This window comes from Vicugna pacos, chromosome 26 (genome assembly GCF_048564905.1).
Source record: "Vicugna pacos chromosome 26, VicPac4, whole genome shotgun sequence".
NCBI classification, from domain to species: Eukaryota; Metazoa; Chordata; class Mammalia; order Artiodactyla; family Camelidae; genus Vicugna; species Vicugna pacos.
In genome coordinates, this window is record NC_133012.1 from 15,140,491 (window position 1) to 15,151,881 (window position 11,391).

Here is an 11,391-nt window from a genome sequence, read left to right on the forward strand (position 1 = left end):
TCTTTACTGTGCACGGGTGAGCAGACCAGAGTTACGTGCAGTAACAAAAGCACAATGTGAAAAGCATTGGGGGTAGGGGAGGGAAGGTGGAGGGACTCACCTTCTTTTCTGCTCCTATCAATGGATGGAGATGCTCCACAAAGACATCTTGCTTGACCCAAATGAAGTGTGTAGATCTCAGCTATTATAAGCCACACTGGTCCTCTATGCCTCCACCAACTGACTTCAACAAGACAAAAAAAAAATGCACTGCATTGTTGATAATTATCACAATAATTACATGGCTTAGTGTTGCTTAGCTGTCACTCTGTCTTCCTCATCCATCTTCCATGTCAGCTATTACATGTTTATGGTTTATAACTCTGTAATTACTAAGATCACTGAGATCAGTAAAGTAAGTTTTTTTACATAGCATTTCCACATTGGATGCATTTGCAAAAAATACTTTTTTGCACGGTGCTCTCCAACATGTGACTAGATATGATGTCTTTCCAATGGTTCTTTAGCTTTTAGATCCACTGCCAGAATTGTTTAGTATGTTATAAAATCTAGTGCATGCATACATATTTTATACACAGCATAAATCAATATAAAATGTTTATACACTTCATATACGAGTGCCTGGTGGGCAGGATTTGTACTTGTTTTATTAACCTATAAATCTCAAGAACTAGAACAAAGCCTGGCAAAGAGTGTATAATAAGAAAATATTTGTTTAATTAAATAATTAATTGGTAAGAAGATAGTACATACAAATCTTGAAGTTACATAGATGATTCTATAATTTCCACTTAGTTAAATCCTGAATATTAGTGTTGATTCTCATTATCTTATTCTTAATATTACCCAAAATAAATTAAGTATTTCTCTCTTTTTTTACATTTAATTTCAAGTTCTACAACAAATTAGGCATATCACAGCTAAGTAATATTTTTGCCATCTTCTTCCCAAATTCATCCATCTAGAGATCCAGGGAATTAAGGGAATTAGAATTCTAAAATGTTCAACACATCTATTAGAGCTTATGAACACAAATCTAAATAATGAATATACTAGTGCATCAATGCATGAGATGAACTCTGCCCTTTATTCATTTTTTATAGCATTAAGAATGTCAAAATCAAAAAGTTCTAATCTTACTCCATGTTGTTTTAAATTTGGGCAATAGAGAAAGGAGAAACAAAAGCAATAGCTCTTCATATGCTTACTATCACATTTTACTAGGACCAAGGTCAAATGCTTGTCAATGTCCTAAATTTAGCAAGCTGGAGTTCTCTTAGACAAGTTTATTTCTTTTGGTAATCCAAAGGCCACAGCTGCCCACTAAGGTCATTTGGAAGCTCTTAAGGGAACCTCGAAGAATCATCTCTTTCAAAAATCTTTATCAAGACACATACTTGGTAAAAGAAAGCATATTGCATGATAAAATCCTGCTGTAACAAAGTAAAATCTAAAATCTATTTTGAAGATCTTATTTGAAGTTTATCTTTCAGAAAAAAAAACACTCCTTTCTGAACATCACAGCAAGTTGTCAATAAATAAGACACTCAAGATAAAATCTTAGGAATGGGTAGATAAGCAAGCAAATGCTACATGAGGCATGTGCATGCATGTATTCATACATAGAGAAAGGAGTGTGTCTGATTGAGGAAAAGAAGAAAACAATAGACTTTTTCAGGCAACTTTTGCAACATCATTGTTTCCTTTTTTATACTCCTACAACTATATACACTATGAAAACTCCGTAATTCGGTGGCTAAAAAAACTCACACTACAACACAAAGAAGTTAAGTTGAAAGAAGCATTTTTAAACATCTGTGAGAATTAATCACCAGCCTGAGCCAGATTCTATTCCTTTGTTCTATTTATTTTTGAATCCATCATCTTGGGATCACAGAAACATTGTTTAGTAATGCTTAGTTTTTCGATCCATACATTTAGGAAGCTGAACCATCTTAGTCTGTATTGTTCATGTGCGAAACACACCCATTCAAACAGGAAGAATAGCATCCTACCTTTCCTCAAGAAACTGGGCTGTAAACTGTAGACTGACAAACTAACAGTTCATAAGTGACCACTTAATGCCTCTCTATTTTAGTTTCCTACTCTGTAAAATAAAGATTTCAAACAACTCACGTGAGTTGGAGGATTATGTGAGTTGCAACATGAAAATACACTTTATGGATTCTGAAGTATTATACAAATATTTTATACTCATGTCTGTCCTAATGAGACTCTTTACCAGTAGATATGATACAATCTGTCAGTCAAGTTTTCTTCAAGTATTCAACCAGAAATATTTTTCACTTGTTTCAATGAACTACCATTACTGAAAATGCATTTTAGAAGTTTTTTTTTCCTTGAGAATCTGTTCATGATCTCAGGAGAGTATTAATTTTGCTAGATTGCAACAAGATACTTTTACCAGAGCTAATCATCAACTTTAATTCTCAAAATTTGAGGCACTCCCAACAGGTGTACTTAGGCTTGAATTTAAGAATAGTTTATTTTTAAAGGCAGCACTTAGATGTTAGCGCTTACTGAAATGTTGCGTTCTGGCCAGTTTTATTCATAAATAATTCATGCTTTTATAGTATATTAAATATTTCATAATTTCTCTCTCTCTGCCAAGGGGACTAAAGGAAATATACTCAAATCAAAATGTAAGTTTTAAGATTTCTCTTCTGTGTAGAAGCCCACTCAATCAAGACATATCAATAATATGCTGGTAATTTTTTATTAATTCAAACAGTGAATCAAGAAATATTTTTCGAGTCCTTACTGGGAATACCATGTCCTGGCCCTCAAGATGTGCAAAGTCTAGCGGAAGAGACAAAGTGATGTCAGTGAAAGACATGAAGAGAAAAAGCTAACAGAGAGCAGTTTACTGTGGGAAAAGGTAACTTTATTTATTAGCAGTTACATGGAAATCGTACTGCAGGAGCTTTTAAAACATCACATTTTGAACTAGAGTCCAAGTAAATCTACAAATATTAGAGTTTAATTTTAAACTCTAAGTTTTCCACTGCATGCCTAACCCACAGATGCTGAGATTTCAACACACTTATTCAGCTCAATGCTTGTTCACCAATAAATAATTACTGAGTGCTGGACACTGTCCTAAGAGACAGATCGTTTTAGATGAAACAGACTCAGCCTCTTCTTGTGTAGCTAATGGTATATAGCTGGCCAGACAGATTAAATGAACTATTTCAAAATAATTAAATTATTAAACGGTGCAAAGTACTGGAAGAGCAACCCAGATGCTCGGGAAGCATATAAATGTAGAGAACTTATCAGACTTCAATATTCACCTGTTTTTACTTGAGAAAATGTTGATTGTTTCATTTTTAGGAAACTCAAGTTACCAAAATATGAATAGGCTGCAAAACCATCACCAACCCTGTATTGCTACGTTTGGGGCAAAACACCCACACCTACAGAGGCTATCTGTGAATGGTTGTTTTAGGAAGGTAAATTTTGTTGAGTCCCTTCAACATGTCACTTTTTCTCTTGTTCAGGGTCTGACGGGTAACTTTGGAAATTCTGAACAGTCTGAGACTACATGCGCTTTAACTAATCTGTTGTACTTTCTAAGTGACTAACAAGGTATCCTTTGATCTCTGAAGGAGCTCATCAAGCAGGAGGCAGGCATTAATCACTAGATTTCTATCTGGGTTTCACACTGGAAAACATCATAAATTATTTAAAACCCAACTTATACATTCTATCATTGTGAAATTAAACCAAGGGAAATACTTGTAGACTTTGCTCCAAAATCAGATCATAATGCTCTAGACAATCAAAAACTTTTAAAAGAAAATATATTAGCTACTTTTTAGGGGGTAAAAAATGAAATGCACTAAAGATAAAAATAAGAGACACTATGTCAAAAAAAGTGTAAACTAAGAGTTTTAAATTAAGGAGATGCTTAAAGTGAAACAATTTAAAACAGTCTCCAGAGTAATCAGAATGGTTAGGAGTGTTTGATAAACACCACCACTTGGCAACAGGAGCCTGTACTGGGGACAGTCTGTATTATGGTCAAACATTAAGTTTATTTATGTTCCTTTCAGTTTCTAACACAAGCTTTTTTAAAGATTTGGCTAAGTGCCAGATCACAGCATACCTTTAACTATGCCTGTTTCTTTTCAAAACAAAAGCTTAAGAAATAAAGCAATTTATTTTTCTCCTTTAATTGTATAAATAATATATAATTTATTCTCCTTGTTAAAAATTAAATATAGGGAGTTCTAGTTCCTATTGGAATATGACAGGAGCTTAATGTTTCATCTTCCCATTTTTCTGCCTAAATAACATACACATGAGCATAAAAAATATATTTAGGTATCTTTAAGCCACATTTTCAAAGATGAGGAGACACATTCAATCACAGATTCCAAATAGTATGTAAGTGCTGCCAAACACCAATCAGACAAAAATCCCACAAGGGTAGGCCATGAGGAAGAACAAAAAAGTTCAGAAGGGCTTGGATCTCAGAAGGTTTAATCATCCTGCTCTGTATTCCTTTGTTCTTGCGAGGCAGACTGAAACAGGAGGGAAGGGGGTAGGTACAACCATAAAAAGAATGACAGAGCAATTAGCACCAAGATGGCAGAAGATTCAACTCCCAGTAGACCTTGAGCTTCATTATACGCTCATTATGATATGTTAGCTTGGAAAATGGCACTCCCACAGGCGCCATTTGACAGTTCCGAGGCTAACCATAAAAGGTCAAAAAGTAGGTAGTGGTCCAGTTCCTGGGAACCCAAGCCCCTTCCCCAAAGTACTTGGAATAATCCTCCCAGTTGTTAGCATATGAAGTTACCAAGCCCATAAAAATGAACAAGCCCCACACCTCAGGGCTGATCTCATTTTTCCTAACTGAGCCCGTGCTCTGAGGCTGCTGATGTCCCTTCTGAGTGAGACGAACCACACTGTCTATGGAGCGTGTACCTACTTTTACTTTAAACATCCATCCCCATGCCTCTTGGCCTCTGTGGCCTTCTGAGATGGCCTACACACTGTCTATGGAGTGTGCATCTCTCTGAATAAATCTACTTTTACTCTACTATGGCTCACTCTTGAATTCTTTCCTGAACGAAGTCAGGGACCCTCACTTGGTGGGGCACATCCCAGGGGGCTCAACCAAGAGCTGGGGAATGGCCATCCTCTTGCACCCCATTTTCCTGTATCAAGACCATCAGTTTCTGCTTGAGTTAAGCCAGTTAGAGAAGATGGCAGGGTTAAAGTGACTCTTTACTGAAGGCTACGTTTCTATGAGGAGGCTCTTGCCTAGAGCTCTTTGCTCCCAGAGCCCCCATTTCCTGTTTCCCCTTCAGTCCTGGGGAGGGCAATGCCACCTTACTGTGTGGCTGGTCCCATAAACGTCACCATCCCTGTTTGGTTTTCTTATTCCCACCCCGTTTCTCATAAAAGAGTTCTCTTCAATAAATTCTCATTAATTACTTTAATTACATTAATTAGTTTGATTGTACTGTTGGGATATTGTGGTATAATGAGAAGTACACATTTATTGTCTCCAGTCCTGGCATTAGGGTTTCTAAAGCCCTTGGAGTTTCCTGGGTGGTGGGGTGAGAGGAGCATCTGTTGTTATATATATAATAAGCCCCTTTCAATTGTACCCAAGTTTAAAAAAGTGAGGGGATTCTTAGAAGATGGGGGCCGGCTGCCAGAGGAACCAACCGTGGGCTGAAAGGCTTGACACTTTAACCCCACGCCCAGGGAGAAGAGAGGCTGAGGGTCAAGTTAACCACCAACAGCTAGTGATTTAATCAATCGCTCCTACGTAATGGAACTTACATAAAACCCCTAAATTACGGGGTTTGGAGAGCTTCCAAGTTCGTGAATACATTCATGTGCTTGAACCAGGAGGGTGACGCACCCCATACTCCACAAGTACAGACGCTCCCAGACCTGAAGTCCTTCCAGGCCTCACCCTACGTACCTCTTCACCTCACTGGTATCTGTGTCCTTTGTAATACTGTGGGGGAGAAGAGAATTTTCCTCTATCCTTCCAGGTTCTTGTCTAAGGCTGGTCTAAGAATTAAACTGACGTGAGACAGATTAACAGAAGATAACTAAACAAAAGTTGAATAACGTGTATACATAAGAGAACGCAGGGAAACTGAGGGAATAACCAAAATAGCAGAAATCCTCACCTCAGGGCCATCTTCCGTTACTGAATCAGGTCCGCTCGTCCAACGCCGCAAGCCCAGTGCTTAGACGCGAGGTTTGCAGCAGGAAAAGGATTTATTCAAAAGGCGACCAAGCGAGAAGAAAGAAGAACAAATCTCAAACCTGCTTCCTCTGAAGGCACGGGTTTGGGGACATGAATGGGATAACGCTGAGGCCCGCGGAGCCTGGGAAAAGGAAATTGCAGACAAGAAAAACATGCGCGCTCGTCAGTCTGCGCAGGCGCAGCTAGACCACCTGCGTCATCACCGCACGCGGTCCGGAAAATGGCTGCAGGTTCTGAGCGTCGGGCGCCTGGCTCGGAGGTCAGTAGGTCACCCAGCGGACACTCACGCAAGCCCAGTGGGAGGGTCCGGGGTGCCAACCAGTCTTAACCGGCTTGAGCTGAACTGGACACGGCTGACTCCAAGTGTCTGATAAAACAACCTGGGAAGGTATCTTATTGTTTAGATAAGCCTGTGACGTGAGCCTTGGAGGACATTCAAGTTTAAGTAGGAAGAATTAAAGCAAGCTTGATCAGTGAAGAGAGGTTGCAGTTTATATTAATAAACTGCAATTATATTTATAATAATACACTGCAATTTATTGATGGCTAACTGATGACGACCACCCTCAGTTTCACTTAAACTAAAGACCAAAGAGGATGTTGGGGATAGTGGTCTGGGACTTCGAAGAGGGAGGAAGGTAACTTACAGGGAGACAGAAAAGCAAATGTTTGGTAAACAAGTGTTTGCCGGGCCTTGCAAACACAGAGCGGACTCTGATCTCTAGGCCCTGCAGAGTTTCCCCCACCTAGCCCATATTCTTTGCTGATATTGTTAGGCAGTTAGATAGAAATGAGCACCGGGCAGGGGGAGAGGATGGGGGAGGGAGCAACCCAGAAAATAACAGAAGGCCTGCGCCTCAGGATAAGGGGCTCCAAGAAGCTTTTACTTTCTCTGAATGAAAGCCAGCAAAGAAGCGGGCTCAAATCTAATGCTGCGGCTGCGCAATAGAAGGAAGGACTTGGCTTAACTTGACCCAATGCTCATTATAATGTAATTAACATTGCAGTTCGAGCCCCCTCCTGTCGGTTTCTCCATGTGCATCATGGGTAAGAACTTGTGCAAAAGAGATGGGCTCTTGAGCACAAGGAACCTGAGCCGTCAATCAACCTGAGCACAAGGAACCTGAGCCATGAATGAGTCAATCAGTCTCGAAAATACCCCCTAAGCCAGGATATAACGACAGGAAAAACAAAGGAGTGCGCGCTGTTTCTCCTCTCTTGGATTGGCCCACCCCCAGTTCTCAGGGTGCACTATATTTTACTACCTTTTTACTTTGCAAATAAAATCTTCTATCTGTATCATGCTCTCTGCTCCCATTAAACGTTCTTTTTTTTTTTTCTTTTTGGGTGACTAAGAACCAAGGTAATTTTTATTCCCCTCCTCCTGGTTATAATACCACTGGTGATAAGTCAATTCCAGAAACAGGCTCTTTATCTAAATTCTTTAGGCAGCTAAAGAGGAGCTAAAAACCAAGACTTTCTGAGTCTTCTACTTCTTAAAAATAATCAGTCTAAATTAATTCTCCTGCCAAAGAGACACATTTTGGGGTAGCAAATTTTGCTGCCCTGCAATATCCTTTATAACAAACTGGTAATAAGAGTTTCCCTAAATTCCGTGAGCTATAGCAAATTACAGAACCTGAGGAGGGGATGGTGGAAACCCCTAACTGGTCGTCAAGTTGGACAGAAGTGTGGGTAACCTGGAGGCTCATTGCTTGCAACTGGCATCTGAAGTTGGGGACAGTCTTGTGGGACTGAGCCCTTAAGCTGGGGGTGGGCGGGGCCTGTGCCAATTCTGGGTAGTTGGTGTCATAACTGAATTAAATTGTAGGATAGAGAGTTGGTGTCCACAGAGATTTGGAGAATTGCTTAGTGTGGAAAACTCACATGTTTGGTGTCGGAAATGTTATGGGTAGAAAAATAACTTCCCTTGAACTTTTTATTGCACAGATCCCAACTGATACATTATGATTATAGGTGAGCCCAGCCCAAACACCAGCGTCTTTCCTAAGTAAGACATTTTCTTATCTGGAAGAATGAGAAAAATATGGCCACTATCAACACTACTATTTAAACTTGTATTAAAGGTATTCAGCTATGTATTTAGAGAAGAGAAAAAAAAACTGATGCATAGAAATTTGAAAAGAAAAGATAAAACTATATTGCAGATTATTCTATACTTACAAAATGATGTGTACAAAAGTATTCATTGTGGACAATGCTAGTAGTAGAAAAGACCTAGAAATAACCCAAGTGCTCAGCAAATACTGGACTGGTTGAATAAACTAAAGAACATTGTGGAATATTACACAATTGATAAATAAAGAGGAAAAGTGTATATGTACTGAAATGACAAGACCTTTATGATATACTGATGTCAAACAAAAGCAAAGTCAAGAACAAAATGTAAGTAATAAAGGGGGAAGATAAGAACATAGATTTGTTTTTGCTTGATTTGGCATTAAGCACTCTGATGAGATAAACAATATACTAATTTGTTACTTACAGGGTACAGAAATGGGGTGGATGAAAAAGAAAGTACGAGTTGATCTTCTTGGTGTATACTTTTAATGTTTTAATGTTTGAAACACAAAAAATGCATTACCTACTCAAAAATTAAATTTTAAAAATTAAAATACATTTAACAATATAAGAAAATAACTATAATTTCCTCTTTACATCCAATCCTGATTCTCAGAGATAAAGACTATGTATCTTTTTCTAAGCACTCACATACAGACATATTATATTAGTCAGCTACTGCTGCAGTAATGCTGCATAACAACCAATCTCAAAAATCAGTGGCTTAGAACATTTCTTTTTATTGGTCAAGGGATTATGAGGCAGCTGAGACTAGTCTGTTTCAGGCTACAGATCAGTTTAGGTTCATTCAAACGGTTTTTCCTCTGGGACTGTTAGCTATCAAGATTGTTATTTTCTCATGGCCGATAGCAGACATGTAAGGGATCAGGCAAAACCCCACAAGCAAATTTAGAGCTTCTGTTCACATCAAGACCTATAGACAAAGCTCTAGACAGTCAAGACGAATTATATGGCCAAGTAAGACACTGGGCAGGAATATAAAGACCAAATTAAACTATAGGAATTTAGTATATGAAATGTCAGCATTTCATATAAAAAAGATGTTGACATACAATTCTATTACAGAGACAGAGGAAAGAGTTGGGGAAAATAAAGTGATCTGCCATACATATAAACGTACATACCAAAACATACAGTTTTGATTTGTTTGAATTGTTTGAATTTGTTTCATATTTTAAAAATCAGCTCTCTAGATATATTGTCTTGGAACTTGTTTTCTTTAAAACTCAGCAATATATCTTAAGGAGATTTCCATGACAATGCATATAATCCTAGCTCAATATTCTAACTGCTGAATAATTTCTAAATATAGCTATAATTTACATATTCAGTCCTCCATTGATGGACATTTAGCCTGTTTCCAATTTTCACCACTGTAAGCACTGATGCAATGAATATCTTGATATCTAAGTTTTTGTGTATATATCAAATTTATCTCACATTTATCTCTGAATCATGCACAGCAGGAATAAGGAATAATTTGATATCCTCTTTTGGAAGCAGACTATAACCACTTACCATGTTCACTTACAGGGCCTGGAATAAAAGAATCCAATAAAAGAAGGATTTAATGCTCATAAGTAGATTAAAATCATAGAATCATTGAAAAGATCTTAAAGATTATTTGCTTCTATTTTGCATTATTTATCATTTTTTGCCTTATGCATCAGCATCATTACTGGCACTAGATTTTGAGCTACTTTATCTTATTTATCAAACAAGCAAATTTTCTTAAATTTTTAAAGAATTGTTTTTCTAGAAAGTCTTGTTCCCAATCCCCTGCACTTGGCCCTATTTTTCCTTTTTCCCTTTCTTTCACAGCTCTTGGCACCTTCCCCATACTAAATAATTTGCATGTCTCTTACATTGTTCATTATCCATTTTTCCCAATTTAAATGTAAGTTCCAGAAGAGCAGGCATTTTTTTATATCTCTTTTCTTCATTATGTGTATCCCAAAAGCTTCAATAAGTATGCTTTGAATTGATAAAATCTTTAAAACAAATTTCCTTGTATATTTGTAAAATACATGAATTCTAAATATACTCCTCAGAATACTAAATGAGATCTATAAATTGGATCAAATACAATTTAAAAATCTAGCTTTCCCTCTGCTTTTCTCTGTAATAAAAATAGATAGTTTCTTAAGGGTATTTTCAAATAAACTACGTTATTGTGTTCTATAGAGTATATCCCAGAATGTAATTGTAGAACACACACTTGACAGTTCATGAGAGATAAAGGGAAAAAATATTCACATGGGATTACGGAATATTTGTTTACTAAGTAGAATCACTCAGTACGCTTCCTCTACAGCAGTAACAAAAAATAAACAATTATATCTAGATGGAAGCAGTTATTTTTTCTTCTAAAGAGAAATGGTTTTTTGGCATGATAATTCATGTCCCAGGAGTCACTCAATTTCACATATCATTTTTAAATTAATACAATATTTTAAAATAGCTTGCTATGTCTCACAGAGAATGGGTAGTTAACTAACCTAGCAATGTTCACTAAAACTTCTGTGTTTGTTCTAGGGAAAATTAAACAGTAGCTTCTATTTTGTGGAGAAACTGGCAAACATTTTAACAGCCGTTTCATTTAAAAAACCACAATACGTAAATACTATCGATAGCATCATTTAAAAAAAAACTATCATTTCGTAACCAATAAAAATGTCTTCGCTGACCCTAGGAACCACACGTTTTGTGACAGATTTGTCATTTTTCATTTTAAATAAATTGAAAAATCTTTTTGAGAACTTTTCGTGGATTCCATAGTATTCTTTTTTTGATCAAATGGGGCACATTAACATCATAAAATCAAAACCCATATCTAAAAGCAAATTGTTGTTAAGATTTTACACCAAACCTGCCCTAACCTGTCTTTTATTTTTTGATGTTAACACTTTAAAACTCTTGTTTCTACTACATGATTCTTTTAAAACCCTCAATAATAACAAACTTAAAATCCCACGATGTTAACTATTGAGGAGAAATTCATATTTAGTGTAATTACTTTTAAAACA

At 37.0% G+C, this 11,391-nt stretch overlaps 1 long non-coding RNA gene across 1 annotated transcript in view; it reads right to left on the reverse strand.

Moving 5' to 3' along the window:
- The window catches only part of LOC140689599 (uncharacterized), a 30,852-nt gene extending 24,437 nt beyond the window's left edge, over positions 1 to 6,415 (reverse strand). The window contains exons 1-2 of the long non-coding RNA XR_012064639.1: positions 6,183 to 6,415; positions 101 to 223 (exon numbers count right to left, since the gene is read on the reverse strand). This is a non-coding gene — a long non-coding RNA (uncharacterized lncRNA). The remainder of the gene's footprint in view (positions 1 to 100; positions 224 to 6,182) is intronic.
- Between the last annotated feature and the right edge of the window lie 4,976 nt (positions 6,416 to 11,391).